Raw genomic sequence first — 27,269 nt, forward strand, 5'->3', positions numbered from 1 at the left:
ACATGCAGAGGATTAACTCCAGTACCCTTGAAAGAGGAAATTCGTAGAAAGAAGGCACCTGTGCGGGGGTAACAGTTTGGCCCTGGTTGGTCTATAGCTGAAAGCAGCTGGTGCTGTGGTCAGTGTGTGTGTGTGTGTGTTTGAGGAGGAGGGGGGTGTATCCTCTCCACAGCCTGGCACTTCAGACATCTGCATGCCCAAGCTGCTCAGCCTGGGTTTGATGTGGCCATACAGATCTGTAATGGCTCCCTTCTAACTAAGCAAAACGCTTTTTGATTTAAAGTGCCATTAACTGGTCAGAGTGTGTACGTGACATCAGGTTTAGTAGGCGGCATGCCAATCATCTCCTACGTGTGTGTGTGAAAGTCATCACAGTAAAGTTGTGCATATGGGACTCAAACAGTGGAAATGACAAGCTCTTGTTTCCTCCGCGTCTCATTTTCACTTTCTAATTGGTCGTTTTCAGGTTGGCTTTACGAGAGCAAAACTAATTAGTGTTTCTAAATTCAGCAGAAAAAAAAAAGAAAGTCAGCCGGCTTGATTGTGCTGGTTTCCTCTCCTGTGTCAGGCGCTCGACAATAAAATAAGACTCTAATCATTTTCAAATTGCTCGTATTTTTGAAGCCCAAAGCTCAATGTCACTCCCGGTCTCCTGGCATTTTGTTTGGCAGGATCAGGGAGCGGCGGTTGCCCTCTCGCCTGTGTACTCTCGCCTGTGTACTCTCGCCTGTGTACTCTCTTTGTAATTCGTGGGAAGTTTGGACTTAGGACCGGTGGAAAAAAAAAGAACAAAAAAAGAAAAGCCTTGTGAGTTTTAGGTGGGGTTGTTTCTGCTTTGATTGGGAACGTCCTGCTGACAAGAGCAGCCGAGCAAGTTTACAGTAGCTGTGACATTGCTGTTACCTTTATTCAAAGTGCTCCAGCTGCAGCGAGCCCTCAGGAAGCAGCGCGGGCCCACATGGGCGGCCGGCGGCCCACAGGGAGGAGAGCGAGGCCCTGTTTGAGTTGGCAGACACCCCCCCTCTCGGATAACTTTTGCTGCCTCTGCAGAAAGGCCGGTAGCGGCGGCTCTGGCGTGGCGGCGGTGATTCTGGGGGCAGGATGGGCTTTTTCCACCTCTCCTCCCTTTCAGGAAACACATTTAGCTGTTTCTTCCCTCTGCGTTTGCAAACCAAGGCGTTAAGGTGAAGGGGCATCAGCCAGTAGGGCTGTGAGAGGCTGATTTCAAAACCAAATGCCTTTTAAGCATGGAGCTTCATTTATATTGGATACAACCAGTGTGCTGTTTTTTATTTTCCCATCAACCCTGTTACGATCCAGCCTTCAGAAGCCCGTAATTAAAACATGCCTGATCTGAGGTCAGGGAGGAGCATTGTTTAAATGCAATTAGTGCAAATTAATTTGGACCCAGTTACAGTTTTTGTGTCATTATTTGTTTAATCAAGGGAGTTCCCGTTTAAGATGCTAAATATGTATCCACCACTGTGAAGCTATTTAAGTCTGCTTTAATGAATATTCATTTCAAAGTGACCTGTTTTGAGTCCCTTCACTAGTGCGCTCATACTCTGCCGTGTGTGTGTGTGTGTGTGTGTGTGTGTGTGTGTGTGTGTGTGTGTGTGTGTGTGTGTGTGTGTGTGTGTGTGTGTGTGTGTGTGTGTGTGTGTGTGTGTGTGTGTGTGTGTGTGTGTGTGTGTGTGTGTGGTGTGTGTGTGTGTGTGTGTGGTGTGTGTGTGTGTGTGTGTGTGTGTGTGTGTGTGTGTGTGTGTGTGTGTGTGTGTGTGTGTGTGTGTGTGTGTGTGTGTGTGTGTGTGTGTGTGTGTGTGTGTGTGTGTGTGTGTGTGTGTGTGTGTGTGTGTGGTGTGTGTGTGTGTGTGTGTGTGTGTGTGTGTGTGTGTGTGTGTGTGTGTGTGTGTGTGTGTGGTGTGTGTGTGTGTGTGTGTGTGTGTGTGTGTGTGTGTGTGTGGTGTGTGTGTGTGTGTGTGTGTGTGTGTGTGTGTGTGTGTGTGTGTGTGTGTGTGTGTGTGTGTGTGTGTGTGTGTGTCCTAGCATTACTATACTTGTGGGGACCTAAATCTGTTTACACAGTCACGTGTGGGGACTCGCCTCCTTTATGGGACAAAATGGAGGTCCCTATGAGGGGAATCATTACTTTTAGTGTGAAGACTTGGTTAGGGTAAGGGTTAGGGTTAGGCATGTGATGGTTAAGGTTAGGATAAGTCTCCAGGAAATGCATGTAAATCAATGTAATGTCCCTGAAGTGATGTATACATGGTGTGTGTGTGTGAGACATAATAAATAATAACCCAAACAGTAGGGCTGCACAATGAATTGTAATTTAATCAAAATCACAATATTTGTATCTCAAAAGGTGCAGTATTTATTACAGCTAAAAATATGTGTGACGTATACATTTATATTCTGAATTAAATTAGGCTCATTTTTAGGTTTCACAGATGTATCTGTTGTGCCTCTACTGGGACATGTCTCCATGCTTTAATGTTCAAAAAGCTCTTTATTTTTCTCATACTGCCTGTGCTGCAGCACCTCTTTTCACCCTCTGTCCGAAACCAGAGCCCAGTCTGCTCTGATTGGTTAGCGGGCCGGCTCAGCTTTGAGATGTCCCGCCCCTTAGTGTATTTCAATGTGTTGCCAATAGAAGTGATGTCACTCAAAATCACAACATGATCATTTTAAACAATGACAATGGGAACAATGATCCCAGTTTGAATACCAGTCTCAATAATCCCACTAAGTTGTATTGTTATCCAAACCATGCAGCTCTTACCAAACGGAATCTGTTGTGACTTCACTGATTGTGGGAGAATGTCTGTTTTGCTTTTTGTTAGTCACCTTCAAATAATTTCCACTGTTTGTTTTCCCACCCCCTCCTTCCTACCTACTCTCTTCTTCTTCTCTCCTCCTCCTTTTTCTCGCCGGTGCAGCGAGGAGACTCCAGTGGTGACGTCCTGTGGAGCCACAGATCGAAGTAAGTACTTCTGTGCTTGCCCGTACACAACAAACACGTGTATTAGCGTCGGTGTTTTCTAACTTGAACCGGTTTTTAAATGCCTTTTACAGAGAAGGGCATTGTATGGAAACTGTTGTGCAGCTAAACGATAAGGTTTTGCATAGTAACTCTTCCTGGTTTCCTGATGCAGTTTCATATTTACATCACTTTGAATGATGCTGAGGACAGTGAAGAGGTCAAGCAGTTGAAGTGTTGAGTTGCGAACCTGAAAACTATTGTGCAGAATCATGTCTGCATCCCCCTGACTATCGTAGAAGTCATTACTCCTTGTGTGGTGTATAAACACGTCAAAAACAAACAATGACCCCGGGCAGACTGCACACTGCAAAACAATTTCAAAGTCCGCCGTGTAGTGTAAACACGAAACACGGACAACCTTCACGCAGCGAAGACTTCACTGTAAACCCGGTGTTTGTTTTATAGTCCCCGTCGACCTTGGTCCGATGCAGTTTACGTCACTTCAGGTCCATGTAGCTGACATTCAGGTGGAGGCTCTCACTGGAGCTCACTGAAGGGTTGTCATGTTGTGGTTTGATGGAGGCTGTGGATTTTTGTTATTCAGAAATACACAAAATAACCATTTCTCTCAAATATTGTTCACAAATCTGAAGAAATCTGTGATAGTGAGCACTTCTCCTTTGCCGAGATAATCCATCCCACCTCACAGGTGTGGCATATCAAGATGCTGATTAGACAGCATGATTATTGCACAGGTGTGCCTTAGGCTGGCCACAATAAAAGGCCACTCTGAAACGTGCAGTTTTGCTTTATTGGGGGGGTCTGGGGGGGGTCCGAAAAGCCAGTCAGTATCTGGTGTGAGGGGTAGGGTTAGGGTTAGGGGTAGGGGTAGGGTTAGGGTAATGTTGTGAATCGAGTGGCCCATGGTGGTGGTGGGGTTATGGTATGGGCAGGCGTATGGTATGGACGACGAACACAGGCCACTCGATTCACAACATTACCCTAACCCTAACCCTACCCCTCACACCAGATACTGACTGGTTTTCGGACCCCCCCAGACCCCCCCAATAAAGCAAAACTGCACGTTTCAGAGTGGCCTTTTATTGTGGCCAGCCTAAGGCACACCTGTGCAATAATCATGCTGTCTAATCAGCATCTTGATATGCCACACCTGTGAGGTGGGATGGATTATCTCGGCAAAGGAGAAGTGCTCACTATCACAGATTTTTTCAGATTTGTGAACAATATTTGAGAGAAATGGTTATTGTGTGTATAGAAAATGTTTTAGATCTTTGAGTTCATCTCATGAAAAATGGGAGCAAAAACAAAAGTGTTGCGTTTATATTTTTGTTCAGTGTATGTTATCCATTGAAAAAACATTTTAAAACATTTTTTGCAGAGCCTCAACAAGCTTAAGACCCTCTTAAAAGCCAAACTAACAGTTGTTAAAGATATTTTACTTACCTTTTCTTATTAACACAGTATACCAAAGCGTAGACATACTCTGTCACAGTTATAAGTCCTGCACTGAAGTACAAAGCATAGTGAAACTGCTAATCCAATGAGGGTGTTCTCATATCTAAATGACTATGTATCACAACATAGTGTACTGTGTTTTCACAAAGACTCTATTCTTGGATGCTACTATGTAGATATTTCAAAAATGATAAATAAAGAATATTTGTCTAATTTCAAGAATTAAACTGCAAAGTGAAATAAAAATAAAGGGAATACAATAAATCAATATTCCATTTAAATATGTATACCAGTTTGTTTATGAGCTTGAACTGCGTTGTAATGTAAAAAGTGATTCAAACACAAAATCTGCTATCTTTAAATGATTCAGTGTTCTCATCATCTTCTGAGAAATGTGACACCGCGGGGTCTTAAAAAGTATTACAAGTTGATAAATCAATTTAGCGAAAATGAAGGCTATTAAAAAATATTAAACGGCATTTCCAAGGTATTACATTTTGTAGCTTGTTTTCAATAAGTATATAAATGGTCCAAAGAGGTTGTATTCTACAGTTTGCCTGAATGTAATCATTGCGTAGGTGTGTAGTGTGATTCTGTGTAGTTTATTTATGGCATCCCGTTGGATGTGACGTCATCTGAACAGGACATCGCGCGCTCACTGCTTGATAGCGCGCGAAGGTCCGTTTACGCCGGTTGTTAAGCAACATCGTTATGGGGAAATGCAAGTCTGCGTCCAAATGGTTGGAAGATAAGGAGGAAGGACAATCAATACTGTATATAGTCAATGTGAGGTAAAGTGTGTCGCCAGTGTAACCGGTTAGAACTCCAAGTGGCGATGAGGTCCTAAAATGTATGGAAAGGGTCTTAAAAAAGGTCTTCAAAGGTTTTACATTTGACTTCAGGATTCCTGCATATACCCTGCGTGAGTTAGTTTGTGCAAGTTATTGTCAATGAAGGAGACATCATTGTATATGCACATTTCTCAAAACACAAGTCTTTCCAGATAAGAGTCCTAAGAGTCGATACATTCATAAATTAAAGTATTGAGTCGATGCCAGGCCTTAACTTCAAGTACAAAGAGTACTAATGATGCAGAATAGCCCATATTAGAAACACATATATCATTTGAATAGATTATAATTATTGATGCAATAATGTGCACATGTTGCAGCTGGTAATTGTGAAGCTGATTTTGATTAATTCATACTGTATATATTTTATATATAATTTACGATGCTGCTATAACAACTTGTATATTCCCCTTTGGTACCAATAAAGCCTCATTTATTTAGATTTAAATATAAATAAATAAGAATATATATATATAAGTAACTGATATTAATACATATAAAGGTGAGAAGTGTAACATCTGCTTCTGAGATTGAGTGGACTAGAAGAATAAAGTAGCCAATTAGTCAAGTTTACTGCAAGTACAGTACATATACAAATGTATTTAATTACTTTACACCACCGCTTACAAATACATGCATTTAAAGGGAGAAATTACTGGCGATTTCTTCCAAAAACAACCCAAAGTCCTTGATGTTCAAACTGAAATGTTATTGTACAGCGAGAGTAAACACTGCTCTGCTGGCGCGTATATTTCCTGAGCGATGAATATGCATATTCCTGTTCCACAGACTCCTCTCTGAGCCGGGGGGTGACTGTAGGGCGATGTGAACCCGCGGTTTTAATAAAGCCCAGCTGCCGAATGATCAAATAGTGTCTCTAATTAACGCCTGCGTGTACACCCGTGTAAAATTCTCCCTGGAATGCTAACAACCTGTGATATTTCCAGAGGAATTTGCCATGCAGGTCTCAGAGAAGAGAGGAGGTGGAGGTGGTGGAGGTGGTGGATAGGAGGGTGAGTGGAGTGTTTTGGGCGGGAGGAGGGGCAGTGTTCATGTGGCAAGCCAACATGTTGTTCACATCCGTGTCAGATTGAGGCTAATGAAGGCCAGACGGATCCTTGGATGCGAGCCTTAAGTAAATGATCCCTCTTTGAATATATTAGAGCCCCGTAGCCGCGCCATGCAAACCCCCCTCCCTTAAGTCTTGCCGTGTTTTTGGGGTCTGACGAGGCCGGTCAGAGCCACTGTCACGGTGCGCCATTTTCCAAATGTACCATCCATTGCAGCAGCATTGTTACATTGGAGCTACACACGCTAACGTTAGCAGGCTTCTGAAAAACTGTTTGGTAGTAAATGGAAAGTATGAGTGTTGTGTCATTTGACAATGTATGAGCCACCAAAAAGGAAAAATCCCCCGCCCCCTTAAGAGGGATCGCATTTACATAACAGGCCGGGGTTTGGCACTCATGCAAATTGATCAAACCTCAGTTGTCTCGTTTTTTATTTAAGATTATTTTTTGGCCACCTGTATTTTTATTATAGAGACAGAAAGGGGGGGGGGGAACAGAGGGGATGACATACGAAATGGTCCCCAGGTTGGAATCAAACCCTGGTCTGCCTCAATGCAATTGTGCCATTTTGTTGTTATTTTGAGTTATATTAGATTGAGATAAGTATATACAGAAATGTAGAAATGACAAGCTAATAAACATTTTACAGCAGAATAAAAAATAAATAAATAAAAACAGACAGAACTTTTTCACTTCAATTTATCGCCACACTGGCACTTTGCATGTAAATGAATCCTAAATGTGTAATTACGAGGCACTTTTGAATATTGATTGGACAGACAAGGACATAGAAATGAAGCACTTGTGAATGCACCCCCCCCCCCCCCCCCCCCCTCTTTCTAAGCTACTGTAACATCCCATTAATAAATACCTTTCTGGCTCTTTAGTGCCGGGCTTGCCTTACCACTGAGTGAAACAATGTCGTTTGATTTTCTGCTGATATGGCATGTGTACTTCATAGATGGATGGATGGGATGGATCCAATTAGCCGTGGTCATTGCTCGTGTATTTAAGCTGACAGCGGGAGTCTAGCACAGAATATCCTTTATTCTGGTAGTTTTGTGAGATGCTCTTGCGAAGGGGCTTTAAAAGCCCATAAAGAGCACATTGTGAAGAAAGCACCTTAGATGGAGATTTGATTTACAGCCGGGGCAAACTTTCTCAATTAGACATAGGAGGGAAATAATTGATTTTCAGTAGGCGGCGTATGATGATGGGGGATAATAAAGTGACCAAGATCCAAAACCTTTCACTTATTATACACAATCAACACTTCAATTACGTCTGACTTTCACTTAAGATTCCACACTGGGTTTATTAGCATATAATGCATCTTTTAATACGGAGCACTCACATTCTGCACAGCATGCATTTGCAGCAGGAATCCATCAAACTAATTCTATAGATATATCCCAATATCACACATTACACATTTGTCTCTGGGGGCTTTACAGTGTGTAGTATACCCTCTGTCTGGGGGCGACTGTGGCTGCGAGGGAGTGCGGTCGTCTTTCAACCAGAAGGTTGTGGGTTCGATCCCAGCCCATGCAGTCAACATGTCGATGTATCCTTGGGCAAGTTACTTAACCCTGAGTTGCTCCCGATGGCATGGCCAACGGTGTGTGAATGTTAGGTCCTAGAGTAAGGTACACTGCTCTGTATGAATGGGTGAATGACATGTAGTATGTACAGCGCTTTGAGGGGTCTTAAAGACTGGATAAAGCGCTATATATATATATAGCATTTTTTTTTTATTCATTGGGATAAACCCCTTGAGATGCACCATCTCGTTTTCAAGGGGGTCCCGACAATAGCAACAACTTACAGACATACATAAACAAAAAGACAAAATGCAAAACATGACACACAAGACAAACCACATACATCTGTTAAGTAAAATTCAAGCAATGCACACAATCAATTTGAGACAGTCAAGCAAATCAGTTTCATCAATATCAGTTTCATTAATAACAAGCACAGACCAGTTGAAAGTGAGATGATAATGCATGTTTAAACATACCCAATGATGCGAGAGATCTAATAGCAGCAGGTATATAAGTCCAGTCCAGTCCATTTTTCCTTATAGACTAGAATTGGAGGATGTAGCCCTCTTTATTTGTCACACATACATGCAGCACGGTGACATTTGACCTCTGCATTTAACCCATCCTAGGAGCAGTGCACAAGGAATAACTCCCGAAGAAACCCCACAATTAATGGAGAAAATAAAAAAAAACGGAATGAGAGGAGGGATCTCTTCCAGGAAGGACAGACCTGCAATCAATATTGTGTGAATAGTTTAAAAGGATAATAAAATGATGTGAAAATGTATAAAAATGAAGGATCCAGGAATACAAACAAAAAAAACCCGTGAGTGTTAAAGCAGGACCAGGGCAACCTTAAATACTGGCAAACGGCCAGACTCAAAAACTCCAGGTATGATCCCCGGGTGTCTGCCTCCCGAAACACAAACTGAAAGCTGGTTCCAAAGAAGAGGAACTTGATAGCTGAAGGCTCTGGCTCCTATTGTACTTTTTAAGAACCCTAAGAACAACTAATAACCTTACATCGTTGCAGCAAAATGCCCTAGTGGTGCAATATGGTCAAGGCATTTTAGGCAGAGGGGGAGTGTGGGGAAGTGAGACAGTGGGGGTGTTTCTCAATGTCGAGGAAGGATGCTCCAGAGCCACTATTTCAAGCATACTACGTCATAGAGTACGGCCAAAGTACTGTTCCAATGTCCAGCATACTTGGAATTCTACCGAGGCCGGCGTACTTAGTTTGGAGAAATTTCGAGGCTGCACATGTGTAGACTCCGCGGTCTTAAAATCCCCACAATGCTTTGCGCACGGACCAATTTCCCCAAATCTGTGGTGGAAAATGTAAGGCGGGGCCTCTCATATGACGCACACCTGTATACTTCGTCGCCTGTTCCACTCTTCGTTTTCCGAATGCCAGGAAGGATTCTTGCCTCGCTTCTGAAGCAAGATGCTCGGAAGACATGTGCTACCAAGCAAGCGTACTCGACATTGAGAAACACCCTCCCTCTGCCGTGAACTTTGGGATTTGACCCTTCGCAGACCATATAAATGCACTAAAACTAATACAACACACTACAGGAAAGGGAAAACCCCCAAAAGCACAATAGAGCCCCTTTAAGCTAGGATAGTGCCAGAGTCCATTAGGGGTTTGTAAGCTAAAAGGCAAATGCAAATCTTATTTTACACGCTTTTTAACACAGAGCGCTTACAGTCTGCACAGTGCCCACCAGTGACACGGGCTGCACAGGTGCTCGCTGTGTCTCGTGCCCCCCCCGACCTCCCACACGATGCGTACCATGCTGCCCTGTTTGTTCGCCCTGTTTGTAAACACGGACAGAAGGACGAGCAGCACATTCGCCCCGGTCGCGCTCGGCTCTGGCACAACGCAACGTGACAGGCAACAGATGTGTCACACGGGCTGAAATCAAAACAGCCGTCCAGAGTGGGAGCCGTGAACACCATCAGACGTGGTTTAGCTGCTGGCAGATGAGACAAGGAGCGTCTGAGCTGCTCCCAGCTTCCTGTCTGTGCGCTGCTTTGACACTCCTAGTCACTTTGTCATCTGGGTGCTTGCTGCTGCTCTGATCACGGCACACGCAGCATTCAAAGAGCGTCATATCAGTCGGGTGACAGGTAGGCTCCCAACGAGACAACAGCCAGAGGGGATGTCCTCTTCAATCCACGCTGTGAGAGCAACGCACGGCGCGCAGAGACAAAATAACAGCACTTGACATCATTCTGAATGCTCTTTGTGTTGTCATTTTTCAGTTCTGAAAATAAGTTTCATTAACACTTTCCATGAAGCCTGTGTCTAAAATGCATTTTAAACACATGACTTAAGGAGGAATACATTCCTTTAGCTTTGTATAATAAAACAAGTCATACTGTTCATTAATCACATTGCACATCATAACAGACAGTGCCGTTAATAATGGCTTATAAGGTCACATATCATAATACTTTATTATTGTTACTTAGTTTTTTTAAAGGATTATAGTGTTATATTTCCCATATTTGTCAACATTAGCATTTTTTTCTAATGCATTATAATGTAGTTATAAGTTATTCTTAGTTGTTATTGGGAGCTTTAAGAGAAGCTTTGACATTCCTGAGGTACAGGTCGTTATGACAAATTACAAGCTTGTTATAAGTCAGGCTTACTGTTGTCTCCTAATAATTACATTTCAAAGGCTTACAATTAATGAATTAAAGAAAGGTCTTAATTGATGTTAAAATATTAAAACTTAAAACTTCTAAAGCATAAGAAGTTAGATTTTATGAATCCCTTTACTCAGACCTTGTAAAGTCTAAAAATAATTGGCAACATATAACCAACTATGTGAATGCAAAGCAGCTCAGGATAGCAAAGAAATGTGCATTCAAATTGTTGTACATTTTATTTTGGGTGGCATTTGTAAAAAAGGACTTAAGGAGTCCTGTAAAGTAACCTTATTTGCTTTAAGTAAAAGTGAAAAAAAAGTCATTAAATACATCTAAAAATGTATAAAGTTATTAAGTATTTTAGTTCTTGGCCTCATAAGTCCTCAAGTGCTTTAAAATATGTTGTATAATCTATAATTACAATTGAATGCATAAAAAGGCATTATGTATATGTATGAGGGCTGTCTGAGTAGCTACATATAGCACTATAAACAGATTACAACACACGATTAGTGTATTTATAGGCCATAATACGCATGCGATTAAAAGAAAGTGTTGCTGAACATTTGATTAAAGTCATTTTCAGAGGCCTGTGTAGACGGAAGTCCTTTCCTAATGTCCACTTGATGCAAACTGCTTGTTGTGTTTGACAGCAGCAGCAGCAGTGAAAGTGCAGCAGGCGTTAGCGTTACACAGGGAACATGTTAATGATATTCCCAGCAGCTTAATCTGCCTATTGCCACTGCCCCGTAAACAAATAGAGCGTCCGCATGTTGATCCGCGGGGGGAGAAACTGGAATCCATCACCAGAACAAGTGAATGGATGAAGGTGTAGCAACAGCTGCTTGACTGATCACACACCACACACACCGTCACCCCACATCTGTTTACCACTCCGACTCAGCCACACGAGTGTTTATATCCACGGCAGTAATTGAGCTATTTTCCAGAGGGCAGCTGTGACCCACACCAAGTTATATCCCAACTTTCCATTAAAGCGTGGGGGGACGTTTTTACCGATAGTAATCACGCCCAGCAACACTGCTATGTAAATACGGCTTATCAGCGTTGCCAATTTGGTTAAGTGACATGTACGTGGGTGATTCACACACTCAGCTCCGTGGCTCTGACACAGGTTACGTACAGTAGTCGTTTGTAACATAGGTAACTAAGTATGCATGAAGGCAGGACATAATCAGAAAAAATGATGGCGTGTCAAACCAATATTGTGTCTAAAAAAAAAAAAGGATTCAAATATGCGAACAGTCTTCAATTTGCCACGTGGGCAACTTAACTGTTCGTGTGTGCAGCATATGGAAATCGCAATGGGGATATCTAGATCTCAAACACACCATTTAAATATTAAAATGTTAACACCAAACAATATAATGCATTATGGGTTTTAGTATTTGCGTACAACTCGTTTGCTGTTTGCTGCTGGGCTGATACGAGGGAGAGGGATGGAGAGGGGAGGATGTGGAGCGCACAAACAAAGCCTTTGTCTGCCGCTCATAGGAAAATAACATCTGATATCTGTATTCACTTTTTACGTCCACTCTTTAAAACACAAACCATGTTACTTTGTCCATACATATTAGATTAAACTGATCTTCTCATCCAGTAATATAACCGACTACCTGTCCTGTTATCAAATCAAATCAAGTTTTATTTATATAGCACATTTATAAACGATTTTTGGTCGAGCCAATACGTATAATACGTATATATACGTACAATACGTACATATAATAAAAATAGCCTACAGTAGAGATACTTTACAGCAAATACAACAGCACAGATTGTTCAGAATATCAGTATGAGAAAATCGACACCCTCTATCCTTAGACCCTCTGTCCTTAGACCCTCACATCGTACAAGGAAACACTTCCAGAGAAAACCCACAGTTTAAAGGGGAACATGGGAGAAACCTCAGGGAGAGCAACAGAGGAGGGATCCCTCTCCCAGGACGGACAGACGTGCAATAGATGCCGTGTGTAAATCCAAGAGATAATACATTTTACAGCATATAGACCGAATGTTAGGAAATGCATGTGTCTGTAATAAGAAGATGAATCCACGAGGATGTCAGCTACAATCCTGTGGAAGCATCAGGGAAGCAGCATGACGAGACCCAAGGCAGGACCGCAGAGACAGGTTCAGCCACGACCCGAAGTCCACGACTTAATCCAGAACTCAGGATAGAGGATCCAAGACACAGGACTACAGCAAGAGGATCAGCCTCGACTCCGGATCCCGGCGTAGATATAGATACAAAACAAGAACAAAGATTTGGCTGGGTTAATCGGAACAAGAGAATACACAGACACAGACAGAGAGGGAAAAGGTCATTGGATAAAAGTTATTCTTGATAACCCTCTAGAAAGATCTCATGAACTTCCCCACTCAATCTATCAAGACCCGAGCAGTTCTATTAGATATAGATAAGAAACAGAGATAGGGAGCACAACAACTAGTTATGAAGGAAAAAAGAGCAGCAGAAAGAACAGGAGTGGGAGATATTGACATTAAACATTATTTCATATATATGTTTTATTAATCGTAGCTGCAGGGGACAAACGGAAGAGAATACATCTGTTAATAGACCGTCCGATAGAGCATCTGCCTAATGTGCACACGCAACTGAATCAGACACTTTTTGTAGGTAAAGATCACCCAAAGCACTCATTTAGGAATTGAACAGCCTTTGTTTTTGACATTGACAAAACAATAACGTCCATCCCCAATTTTCTTTAATGTTTGGAAAGAGGTTCAGAGTGTTTTCACGTTTTGTTTTCCTAGTTGCAACCAACTATTGGAAACAAATTCAAACTAACGGTTAAGCAGCTCAGAAGGTTGGCAAAGTTATTGCAACTTTTGTTGATTTAGGAGAACTGTTTTCACATGTGGTGTTTTATTCGTGCAATCAACTATTTTACACAACAATCAAAGTCAAGGTAAAGCAGCTCACAATGTGGATATGTAATGAGCTTTTGTTGATACAGTAGAGCAAAGTAACATGGCTTTCTTAACCTACATATTCAAATGAGGGATAAACTGGACAAAAAAGATTGAATATTTGACACTGGAGACAAACAACACATCACACTTAGTGGTGGAATCAGAAACAATTGAGCAACAGGTAAACTAAAGGAGCAAACTAGTCTATAGAAACAAGGTGCTCCAGGATACGTAGGTAGCTCTTATCCTAAACAACAACATTTGAAAATGTATATGGAATATAATTAAATTGGATCCCTTAGCTTTGGCGAATCAGAATAAAAGGCATATGGGGTTATCCAGGGATTATACAATTTACATTTGGACCCATTAACTGATTTTAGTGCATAAGTGCGTCCTAATGCGAAGTGTAGTAAAATGCACTAAGGCTGAGTGTGGAATATTGGACACTTCTTACACTCAATGATCGCCATTTTGGCTACAGGTTACACGTCGCTTGCTAAACTCAGCATTAAACAAATACAAGTAATACATGTGGGTTTTGTTTTTTTCACTCTTTGAGCAGGGTTATTTTACAGGGTTAATTGAGCAGTCGCAAACGATTTGGTACCATGAACAATCGTTGCTAGCTGGACGCGGCGATCATCATTTCCGGTGAAGGCACAGCAGCCGTGTGCAATTTGAGACAACATGACCAGGTCAAAATGACCACTCTTCGCCAGTGTTAACGGTGTACGACATGAAAGTTTAGTAAGGGAAGTGTTCGAATTGAGACACATCATTAGTATGGAGTCCTGACTGAGAAGACAGACACAGAGGGATGGTGACAGTGTCACAGAGTTAAAAAAAGGATCGCCACCCTCGACACACACACTGTAATGAAGTCATGGAATCTGCTATTTTTAATTCTATATGCTGTGCAATAACAGCCCCCAGTAATGAATAATTTACGGTATAAGGGAGGCTGATACTCGACGCCTTTTGACTTTGTGTTTAAATTTAGCCGGTGTCATTGTCCAGCGGTGTGATTAATAGTTTATCAGTCTCGACTATACATCTCCATGAAATATCTCTTTCCATCTGTCATTAAATTGCAGATGGAAATTGGGTAGATTTTCAATCAGGCAAAAGCTTGGACCACAAAAAAAAGGAACATTTTGAAAAGGAAATAGCCATCAAGATGTACTCGCCTGCCAGTAAGGCTGTGACCCAATATAGGACATCATTTGTGGAATAAGTCTGCAGACAATGACTTTTTGTAGAAAAGTGAATTGAGACCTCATACAAGGCACAGCATGCATCCTAAATGTGGTTTTAAATAACCCTGAGATGTGTAGCAGTGAAAGTGAGAGTGAAAGAGAGGGGCCGACTGCAAGGGGGTTGACCAGCGAGCCAGAGATTGGCTTCCCTGTCAAATAAAGATTAGGCATTTATTTCACCGTCTAATCCCTGAAAATCTCTCTTGGAGGAACCTTGGCAGTCACGGGCCTTTTTCAAAGTGCAGAGGCTTCTCAGTCTGCATGTCTGTCTTATCTCTGAATGTACACAAGTAGATCCAGCAACCTGGTTAGTGCATTTAAGTCAAACCAGTTTCAAGTGAAACAAGCAGGTTGATTGTACTTGAAAGCCTAGCATTTCTACTTTTAATTAAGTCAATGTAGAAATGCTAGGATCCTTAACTCCTCAATTCAAAAGGTTACTTAAGTAGAAGTACACAAGTTTAGAGTGGTACAGAAATTAGTCTTGGAAATTAGTAAGCATTTGACCACTTGTCAAACTCCAAGGAGCTTTATTGGCATGAGAATATAAAAAAAATCTCCGGTTAGGTGCCTGATATAATGCCTGGAGCTTTTACGTTTGTTGAAAAAGACAGTTGCTAACAACTTAAGTAAATAAAACGTCATCACGCCAAACACGAGACCGCCTTTATCTTAGCGGTGGTGAGATGAACCCATGCAAACAGGATGTAGTTCGTTTATAGCCTAACGTTATATGTGCTGGCCTATTTAAGGGTTAAAATACAACATAACTAGTAATTATGAGTTTTACATGAATGTAGTGCAGTATAGGGTACGCTATATGCTCTTGAGATGTTATAGAAGTAGCATACAAATAGGGAAAATAAACTACAAGCATGTCAAGATACTACTTAAGTATGGCTTTTGAATACATGTGTTTAGTTACCACTGGCTGCATGTTATAGCTGTTATTTAATTTAGCTAACTTGTACTATTACTTCTTTGGCTTCATTTTCTCACACGTCTCCAGTTTCCTTTTCCCCTGCCTCAAATATGCTGAACATTCTTTGTATTGAATAATTAATGCATATATTGAATTATTGAAGGAAGATAATTTCTGATCAGATTAATATTAACGTCCCATTAAATATGAATGGCCAATGTTAAAAACGATGAACATACGGAACTATTAATATAATCAAAAACAGGCGCATTGGTGTGAAGTGGCGTGGAGTCAAAAGTCTTCGGACTGCTCCGATCCCTTTTTAAATGAAGCTTCCCTCGAGGTGGGTGAATATGACTTTGTACTCTAACTCGGATAATGTCATTGGCCCTTCTTTCCCTACGGCTGACGTTGTGTCATAGGTCGAAGGTTACCAGCATTTGTCTGCAGGTACCTTTGTCACCTTGTCCACACATGACCTGATCTTTGGCCACGGGAAAATATGTTTTGCCTGTAATATTAGTCTGGATGCTCTATGATTGGCCGAGCTCCACTGTAGCATCCCCCCCCCCCCGTACTCTGCTTAACTCAAATAAACTGGTGTCTGCTTTACCTTAAATGTCTTCACAAAAGGTGGCGCAATGTAAATCGAGCGAGCCTCAGCCCTTTTGTCAGTTTTGATTAAAACTCTCTTTAGATTAACGATATTCAGCAAAAAGATTTGATATATCATTCGCCACCCTTTTGGTTGGTCATTATCCCGATTGTATTCATAAAATATGGAAATCAGACACAAAATAAACCATTATTGAAACACAATGGCGAGCACCTAGAAAATATGGCTACATTGATTATGTTTTAAATGCTAATCCCAGTGAAGAACATAATAACGAAGACATGAAAGGCTCTCTATTCAGAATCTGATAGCCAGGGAGAAGCAAATTATTTCAAATATTTGATATTTAAATTATTTTCAAATGAACAGAGACATGAGTGGAGGCGAGTAGTTTCCCCTGGTGATCCTTGGGGCTTCTTTGTTTCCTTGGTGTGTCTCCAGCTCATTAATGTTCTAAGCATGTGAGAGAACCAGACCATACTCCATAACCCATCGCCGGGTGACACCTCGGGCCCAACACACGCACACACACACACACACACACACACACACACACACACACACACACACACACACACACACACACACACACACACACACACACACACACACACACACACACACACACACACAAATCCCTGAGCCGTTTAAAGTCCACTGGCTCTTTCAGGAAGTGACGGTCGCAGAGCTGCCCTGATTAAAATGACAATAGTCTAATTAACTCGACCTCAGTCTCAGTGCACTAAAACGGCTGATGGCTCGCCAGTTCCTGTTTGAAAGCCCTTTGTCTCCTCATCGACCAAAAATATGACTTATTTTCCGCCCCCCTCCCCCCCAGCAAAACGCCTCAACCCCATTTGATTTGCTAATGGCAATTATTTTCTCATAAGCTAATTAAATCTAGCTAAAGTTTCCATTCTCTCCAGTAGAAATCCTTATTGGCCATTCTCCTGGGATTCATTGTTTAGGGTACGATATCACAAGCACCTTCGAGCGATGGTTAGTCATTTAGATTGTATACAATCCCAAAGTGGTGTTTTTATTTCAAGCATCTTCAATCGTAGTCATTTGCCACTTCAGTCATCTGTATGGTTGAGTTGCCCTTTTCATATCAGTGGCTATCAGTTGGGTCAAACAGGCAGTTAGAAATAGAGCAAAGGAGTTTATATTATGGCATTCAATGGACACAATTAGAACATGAGACTTCACTTGTGCCCCCGTGATTCTTTTGCGTCACTTGATGGACTCATCTAAAGTGCAGAGGAGGGGGAAAAAAGAACAACAACTTAAAAAAGAAGAACTTTAATGACCGAAGAAGAAACTGCTTTTTGTTCTATTATCCTTCAGTTGGTGATTAGGGTCTATAGGGAGATAATTACGCTTTGGTCTGGAGTTAATGAAACGAAAACTTCTCTTTTCTTGTGAAAAAAGGAAGGGCAGATCTTTTGTACTGCTATCCGCAGACATCTCCCACCCTTGACAAGTCACACAGAGAATTGGTTTTGTTTTAAGGTTGCAACCCCTCCTCCCTCCTCCCTCCCTGCTGCCTGGCTGTCAGTCTGCAGCTGATATGAGGGATCTGTGAATGAAGCCAGAGTCAATGAGGTCTGTTGCATCTGCCTGGCTGTCTGTGAGCATTGGGGCCGGCTGGAAAACATCAAGTGAGCACATCACAACAGGTCATCTGGGATATGGGCTGATTAGAATAAAAGAACAAAAAACCAGAACAAACGTCTATCTTCTTCAGTCTTCCTGCTTCACTTTGTTGTGTTAGTCTACACTCACGGTAACAAGCATGTGTTGGACTTCAGATGACCCCTGCTTTGCTGGACATACAAGGAATGCAGGGTGCCATTTATTACTCTGACAACTTTATGTGTTTTTTTTTACGGTTTACGAGGAGTGGTTGAAAAATGTGTCTGAATCTATAGAAGTCTGAGAAAATGAAAATACTTCTCACGTGACTTATTACGACATTTTACTTTTGGGTTTATGGTCTCAATCGATAGTTTTAACTATAACTTAATACAGCATGAAGTAGTTTTGTCAAATTTGGCTCTATTTAGAGTAAAATAGATGAATTAGCATATGCTATTGTGCGTGGCGACCTTGTGATTGACAGGCCGTTAACAAGATTCCAAGTTCCAAAAAAAACTTCTTGGAGTCGGCCAAAATACCAAACTAGAGGCTTCAAAAACGTAGTCCACAAACCAATGTGTGATGTCAGTGTAACAACATCCGGTACCACTTTACAATAGAGAGAGAGATGGACTTTTATTAATCCCTCGTGGGGAAATTGTTTCTCTGCATTTGACCCATCCTAGTGTTAGGAGCAGTGGGCTGCCATTTTGAACGGCGCCCGGGGAGCAGTGTGGGGAACGGTGCCTTGCTCAGGCACACCTCGGTAGCACTTGGTCTTGCCGGGACTTGAACTGGTGACCTTCCAGTTGCCAAGCCAAGCCCTATCGACTTCGCCACCACCGCCCCGAGTGACTACCCTTATAAAGGGTTTACGAATAGTTTGTAATTCATTTATTAATTAGGTTGTGAACACTTTATAAATCATTCATTACGGTAATCATTGTATCCTGTACATTATGTTGTATGTCATCCTTATTGTTGTTTTTATGTTACATGTGTAACTAATGTCCTGCAGGTCACCCTTTAAAAAGAGATCTTTTGATCTCAAGGGGCTTTCAACTGGTTAAATAAAGGCTACAAACAAACAAACAATTAATAAGCTTTTATAAGACATGAGATAAACAGGGCAACTGTGACTGGTTGCTTGCCAAATAATGAGCCCTTATTATAAATGGTAGTAACTCATTAATAAATGGGAATGTGTTTTACACTTTACAATAAGACTCCCTTTTGGCAGTTATAAATGGTAGTAACTCGTAAATAAATGGTCATAAGAGATGCCAAGAAACATCAAGATGGATGGGGGAGAATCAACTCAGTGAACAACAGATACCAAGGATGCTGGCTGATGAAGAAGACGAAGTAAGCTAAGTAGCCAAGGCTTAGCAGTAAAGATAAATGTGGGCTCACTATTTGGCAAGATGACTAAGCCTTATATTGGCTATCTAGCTTACTTCATCTTCTTCATCAGCCAGCATCCTTGGTATATGTTGCTCACTGAGTTGATTCTCGCTAAGTAGCCAATATAAGGCTTAGTCATCTTGCCAAATAGTGAGCCTGTGTTGACGTATGCAAACTATGTTAGAACTGGTTTATAAATGGTTCTTAATGATTAATAAAGTGTTTACAACCTAATTAATAACCTAATTATAAACCCATTATGAATCCTTTATAAGGGTAGTCTTATTGTAAAGTGGTACCCAACATCCACATTTTCGTCTGAGAACTTCAACCCTTTTGTGTCCACTGAAGTCAATTGTTACATTATTGTTGCATCACAAAGTCTTATTTACTTCATCCCATTGTGTCCCTTCTAACCAGAAGTAGTGACATCCATAAATCCAATCCCCTAGGATGTGCGACGTCCATTTAAGCTATTTTTCTTTTTTTGGCCAAACGTTGGTACTACAACTGCTGTGTCAGACCGTGATGTCATTGGGCCCAAAAATACTTTTTCACATTGACTTATATTGATAAAGGGATGTTTGTAAATCAGCGTATAAGTTGTTGAGCTTAACCCCCCAGTTCGAACACTTTTAGAGCCCTATATATTATAAATTGCGCTTATAGCCAAATCCAGAGTTATTTGACTGAGCCGAGTGGCAGATTGGAGAAGGGGTACTTTTTTGAATCTACACTTAATACATTTTTGGCTTCATGTGCCACTGAGTAACTATCATAGGAACGTACCTGTCCCAACCTCCGATGCATAAGTTAAGATGACAAAAGCCAAAATGTGAATCTGGAATCTTCAAAACCAAAGTGAACAAACCAATGGGTGCTGACACAGTAACTACATCCAGCATACATGTTGAGTTATGAGTTGAGACGCCACTTTAAAAAGCATGGAGTTTTTGACGAAGCCATTGTCCGGTAAGCCGAAGCCCAAGTGGTGGCCAGAGAGAGAACATATTAAACTGTCCTTGTGGAAGTTCACATCTGGTGTGTGTGAGACTGTGGGGCAGCACACACACCCCCTCCACCAGCACTCTCACATTTCATCATCTGTTCCCCAGCGCCAGGGTGCTCCGGCACAAGTTGGCCGCTCTGGATCCATCTGTTGTTATTATTTTCCACTGATAATTGGCTTGAACAATGGAATGCCTGTCCCCCCCTTGCCTTTGAAACCATACACCCTGTTTATTTTCCAGAGGTCTCATTTCTGCTCTCCCTCTCTTGACTCCCTTTCACCCCTCAATTCCTCCCTTCACTGCCTGCCTCCACCTAGTGTCGCCTCACCCCTCACCCCCTCTCACTCCACCCCGATGCATCTGAGAGGGTTTCACATGAAAATGACATTTCTGACCGGCCACATCAGTATGTGTCACTCAGCGTCTGACACCAGTCTCCAGGTTCTGTGTAAGGGGGCTCCTGTCCCATTTTTCTCTATTTTTTTTCCCTTACTAACAGCCTGGCAGTTTTCTCCCAGGAGTTTCCCCCGACACGACACACTTCTGCTTTTCTTCTACTAAATTAGAAAAGAAAAAAAAGACAGACAGATAGATGAAGAGAGTAAAGGAGATGGATGAATGTCAGGACATAATTGAGACACTTCAGAAAGGAAGACATAGATTTTGGATGTTTTTTAAAACTGATTAAAATGCAGCTCTTATTATTCCTATTTCTACTACAAAGTGTGCAGATTAGTGGCATATGTAAAGATGAATTAAAGGATCACCAGGTGCATTTATTTAAAAAAAATCCAGGACATACTTTAATGAAAAAGCAAAAACTGATCTACTTAAAGTAATTAAATTTGATATTTTTTAAGATTTAATTAGCGTGTTACGTTGTAATTAAGCAGTTTTGCGTTGAAGTCTTCATGCTCTGGTCACATTATAGTGTATTTTAATAATATCAGACAATTAGATTCATCACCAATCTGAGCAAATTTGGCTAATTAGGGACGTTTTCTTGTACAGTATGTGAAAACAAGACAAACCGGCAAAACGAAATGTTCTTCACATAAGGGACTTCTTCTTTTTCTGAAGATGGAGGAAGCCTTTCTCTTTTTTCTTCACCTTGTTCTGCCTCGTGTTTCCGTGTTGATGTTCATTTGTCCTGCCTGCTCTTGTCTAATTAAAAGAGGCCGGGACAGGTAGGGCTCTCAGCAGGCATCTGCTCCGCGCCACTTCTTCATTTGCTGAGTGTTTGTGTTTATGCAAAGGGGGCCACTTCCTGCATATTTAATCTGGAAGCAAGGCACCGGCTTTTGTTGTGTTTTGTCCAAGACAAGAAAAACAAGAGAAAAAAGGGGGAAAAGAGAGAGAGAGAGAGGAGAGGGAGAGAGAGAGAGAGAGAGAGAGACGAGAGAGAGAGAGAGGGAGAGGAAGAGAGAGAGAGAGAGAGAGAGAGAGGAAGAGAGAGAGGAGAGAGAGAGAGAGAGAGAGAGAGAGAGAGAGAGAGAGAGAGAGAGAGAGGAGAGAGAGAGGGAGAGGGAGAGAGAGAGAGAGAGAGAGATCTTTCTCTCTCTCTCTCTCTCTCTCTCTCTCTCTCTCTCTCTCTCTCTCTCTCTCTCTCTCTCTCTCTCTCTCTCTCTCTCCCCACAAACACACTCCAACTACCTCACACTACTTCAACTACTCCATACCTGTTACTTTCACTGGCTCCTCTCCTTCAGAAGTGGATTTGCAAACACTCAGAGCTTGGAGGGAACCTGCATCAATATACAGTTTCATGAACATGGTGAAAGTGTGTTTAACTGTTTGTGGGTAAGTCTGTAAAGATTTCATTATCTTTCTCCGCTTTTTTTACTCATCCTCTCTAACCTTTTATGGAACGCTGGTGGATGTATGCGTGTGCATGTCCGGTGTGTGTAGGTGTGTTCTGTAAGTAATTGACAGAGTTGGTGTATATGATAACCATGAGAGTTACTGTAGGTCCTGAGTTACTACGAGATGTCCAGTGTCTGAAAGTCAGGGAAGTATCCAGTTCAGTTGTGTGCAGAGCTGATATTATATCATAACATGAGATCAACTTTATTGATTCCAATTTGGAAAAATGTTTCCGTCACAGGCAGCATCTAAACAAGGCATTGTGCAAAAAGAGTAGAGTAGACAACATGAACAGTAAATAGAAACATCTCAACATTTGTACAATTCAATTAAAATCTATTGACAGTGAAAGACGTGTGTGTGTATATACACAAATATACATATATATGGTTAATCTATACATCTCTTTGAGGATTCTTTGTTTAAAAATAGCAAATTGTTTGCTTTTTCCGACCCCTTAAAATATTTAAATGTTTTCTATTTTGTCTTGTATATATTGAACAGCTTGGGTCATGGTTTGGGTTTTTGACTGTTACCTTAAAAAATAAAGCAGTTGTATTGGATTTCGGGAAGCTGAGATTCACAAAAAAACCATTTGAAGTATCTCTGTGCTTAAAAGAGAAACATTTTGCCACCTTCTAAGGCTATATCCAATCAGTATTGACGGTAAATATAGTTGTTAATAATAAAAGCAAAAAACGAGTTTGCAAGCTGCAAAACTGATAGATGTGTACGAGGTGGGGAAACCTGGGGTACCGGAAGTTGCACGCCATGCATCCTGGGACATGTAGTCATTATAGAAACCATCTGAACATGGTATTACATTAATTGACCACATTAGACTAAACTGATTGGACATCCATTTAAAAGGTTGCATTTTTCCCATTAAAACCATACATCTATATATATTTGAATTGCAACAAGAGTGAAAGAACATGGAAGAGAAGAAGGTATAGTGTAAAGAGTAACCTGATTACTGCAGGAATGTGTTGTGCAGGGTCAAATAATTGGAAAATATCACCCAGCGGTTGGCCTGTATTTGCATTACTCTGCTGCGAGTGTGCATGCGTGTGAGTTGGGGTGCATGTGTGTGAAACAGTGGGTGAGTTAGGGTGCATGTGTGTGAGTTGGGGTGCATGTGTGTGAAACAGTGGGTGAGTTAGGGTGCATGTGTGTGAGTTGGGGTGCATGTGTGTGAAACAGTGGGTGAGTTAGGGTGCATGTGTGTGTGAAACAGTGGGTGAGTTAGGGTGCATGTGTGTGAAACAGTGGGTGAGTTAGGGTGCATGTGTGTGAGTTGGGGTGCATGTGTGTGAAACAGTGGGTGAGTTAGGGTGCATGTGTGTGTGAAACAGTGGGTGAGTTGGGGTGCATGTGTGTGTGAAACAGTGGGTGAGTTGGGGTGCATGTGTGTGAGTTAGGGTGCATGTGTGTGAAACAGTGGGTGAGTTAGGGTGCATGTGTGTGTGAAACAGTGTGTGAGTTAGGGTGCATGTGTGTGTGAAACAGTGTGTGAGTTAGGGTGCATGTGTGTGTGAAACAGTGTGTGAGTTAGGGTGCATGTGTGTGTGAAACAGTGGGTGAGTTACCCCTAGATTCCACCGGTCCTTCTGCGGCGCGTTACGGCTGCGCCGCTGTTTTGATCCGGCCTCCTCCGGCGTCATACCCTACCGGACGCGTTTCAGAAGCATTTCAGAAGCGGAGCGTCTTGCTTGCCGGCTCGCAGTTTTTGTTGATTTGGGCATATTTCCTGGACCGGCTACTTTGTACAGACACAGTTCATAATAATTGTAATATCCCAGTTAAAAACGACATGAATCAAAGATGTGTTGCTGTATTTTAGTGGTAAAAAAATGCATTCATCATCATAATTATTCTATATATATAATTTACACAGTGCCTGTAAACCGGAGGAGAACGCTGGCATTTATACTCCTACTTGAAAGACTACGGAGGGATAGGGTCTGCAAAATTAGTTGTGTGGTTGTTGTATATATATATATATATATGCTCTGAACGTTCCACTTTCCTGCCTGCCCGACATTACCTTACGGCTGCGTCGCGTCGAAAAATAGACTTCAATCCTATTTCGAGCGGAGCCCAGCGGCGAGGCGCTTCTGGGACACTTCTGAGCCGTAACACGGCGTGTCTGGTGGAATAGCACCCATTGACTAGAGTGGCCCCGCGATCCCTGGAGGACGCCGCGGCGCGGCCGTAATGCCGCCACAGACGGACCCGTGGAATCTAGAGGTTAGGGTGCATGTGTGTGAAAAGTGTGTGAGTTGGGGTGCAGTGTGTGAGTTGGGGTGAATGTGTGTGAAAACAGTGTGTGAGTTAGAGTGCATGTGTGTGAAACAGTGGGTGCAAAACGCTCCCTCTTCGCTCATGGCAGCAGGGGTGGAGGTGATAGTAAGTGGCAACATCATGTGGTGCGGGAGGATATGAGTTCCTCCCTTCACTCATCGCCTCTTGTTCTCCCTTTGTCTTTGTCTGGGGAAATGGAATCTTGCAGCTTATTGATATTAATAGCGCAGGGTCCGTGGTTGTAGAGGAAGCTGAGAAGCTGGAGAGTGGAAACCTGATCCGGCTCGGCAGAACTGACAGTCCTACTCTACAGCGAGGAGAGGGGCTGGTTATAAAAAAAGGATTGCATAATGTACCATTTTGAGTTACTTGGTACCCAAGTGATTTCTGTTGTTGCTACCCTTGTACATACCTACATACTACATATACCTGCACATTTTGGCAGCCAATGTGTACATTTGACTCCACTATATTCCTTTGGACAGCTTTACAGAAAGTTATTTCAGTCAGATTTAGATGATTGGAAAATACAAAATATAAATAAATTCTTAAATTCACTTTGACATATAATTATACATTAAAAATCCATTAGCAGTATATAAAGGAATTCAAATCAGCTCCACCTTACCCAGCTGTGATGGACACATTAAATGCATCAATAGTCCAGTTATATGAATCTGAAATAGGCCATTGCAATAATAATACAGGGTTGCCAACTCTCATGCATCTGGGGTGTGACACACGCTTTCACTCTCAATCTCACGCTGCCCAAACTATTCTCACACCAAAAAACAAGATGAACCCGGCGATCGTTTTTGGGTGGTTATTTACAATGTTGAGTTGACAGCTGCTCAAGCGTCGATCACGCCCCCACCACTCTTAAACAACGTTAACGGACAGCAGAGCAGTGGGAGCCGGTTGGTGAGGGTTGAGGGGATCAATCCCCGACCCGTATTGCGCATGCGCAGATGATCTGAGATCCAGTAGAAATGATTAAATAAGTAAAAGTCTAGGCCAAAATAGAGTCAGTGTAGTATGAGAGTGAGAGTGTGTTAATTAATATATTTGGCAGTTTGGAGTAAGTCTGTAGATTTGTTTGTGTGTGTGTGTTTCATGTATAGGCCTCTCACGATAATTAATTTTGTTGGATACATTTTCCCGGAAATTATTGCGATAAACGATAATATTGTCGGCTGTATGACCATTAGAACTGATAATGATAATATATAATAATAATAATTCAAGTACACCCTTTCAAACTGCTAGTCACATCCTCATGTAAATGGCAATTTATCGAGGTCAGAAAAGTTATCGAGTTCATTTTTATTTATCGTACGATAAGTCAATTAATTGCTTATCGCGACAGGCACACAATAAAACAGTGGAAACAAACATGTGTTTGACTTTCATTAGTGAATGAAACGTTGTGCCCTTTATAGTCTGTCCAATATTGTGTATTTGTATATATTGTATATCCTATATATATGCTAAGGTCCCGCTGCTGACACAATAGCAGTCATTTAGTGCGCCTATGTATAATCAAACCCATGATATCAAAATCTCACTCCCGCCAGGTACCCCAAAGTTGGCACCCCTGTAATAATAAGTCCATTACTTTAAGTATATTTTGATTAAATAAGATTTTGAATGCAAGACTTTAACTTTAATAATTTAGTAATGCTCCTTTTACTTAACTTAAATATCTGAGTACTTAATCCACCACTGGACTGTGTTGGGCCCTTTGTGTGCAGTGCGTGATCAGAGTGAACTTTTCTCAAACTGATCTAAATTCAAAGTTTTTCATCGGTGTGGATCCTGAGCTGCCCCAGCTGCTTCTTCTCAGCTGACGAAATACTTCACAAAGTGCATTTTCTGTGTTTTTTATCTCATGGATCAATAGATTAGAATCCCCAAGGAGCACAGAGCAGTGTGCGCTGGATATCCACTTGATCGGGGCTTTTTGTATTCAACAAGCTCATTTAACTAGTGTAAAGAAATGTGCGGCCTTGTTTTGTTTGGGCTAGGATTGAAATTCCACTTCCTTTGGTATTAAGGCAGCAAAGCTCTCTGTTTGCTCTCTGTGTACTTTGTTCTTAACTCAGCAAAACGTGAGGGCAGGTCCAAGAGAATCAGGGGGGATCAGACAGGCCTGACATTCACCAGACTGCGCTGTTGCCTTTTAAGCTTAGAAAAAAAAGGCATGGGAGGAAAGCAGCCAGAGTAAGTAAGGGCGAGTAAGTAAGGGCTGGCTGAATTGAAGTTGGTTTTAATTGGTGGGTTTTGTGTCTGTTTGCGTGTCAGAAAGTGCTGTTGTTTACAGTCTGTGTGGGTGTTACAATATAATGCCAAGATCCTGCCAATCACATCAAAAAGACCGAGAAAAAAACCCCCCACAATGCTTGTTTTTACGAGACGTGGCAATGTTTTTCATTTAATCTGTCCTTTTTATTAAAAGCCCAGAAGAAAAGAAAATAGTGTGCTGTCAGCCCTTTTTTCTCAGCAGATCGGATCGTACAGTAAGCAGCTGCGTTTGTTAAGAAGTGACTCACGCTTTTGATTTTCCTGTGCACAGACAGTGACTTGGAAAATATCCTGTACACACCCTAAAAACAAACACCAATGACCCTGTATATACAGTAGATATCAGTGACTTTACACGGCTAAAACTCTCCTACGCCCTCGTCTTAGTTACACAATGCTTAGCGCTGTT

At 41.7% G+C, this 27,269-nt stretch overlaps 1 protein-coding gene across 13 annotated transcripts in view; it reads left to right on the forward strand.

Annotated features, from left to right (window-relative positions):
• foxp1b (forkhead box P1b) overlaps positions 1–27,269 on the forward strand; it is a 210,224-nt gene that overhangs the window by 42,960 nt on the left and 139,995 nt on the right. For all 13 annotated transcript variants that reach the window (XR_004568602.1, XM_034212290.1, XM_034212288.1 and 10 more), the window contains one exon: positions 2,943–2,986. The gene's annotated coding sequence lies outside the window, so the exon portion shown is untranslated. The remainder of the gene's footprint in view (positions 1–2,942; positions 2,987–27,269) is intronic.

Source organism: Gymnodraco acuticeps, unplaced genomic scaffold, assembly GCF_902827175.1.
Source record: "Gymnodraco acuticeps unplaced genomic scaffold, fGymAcu1.1, whole genome shotgun sequence".
Lineage (NCBI taxonomy): Eukaryota > Metazoa > Chordata > Actinopteri > Perciformes > Bathydraconidae > Gymnodraco > Gymnodraco acuticeps.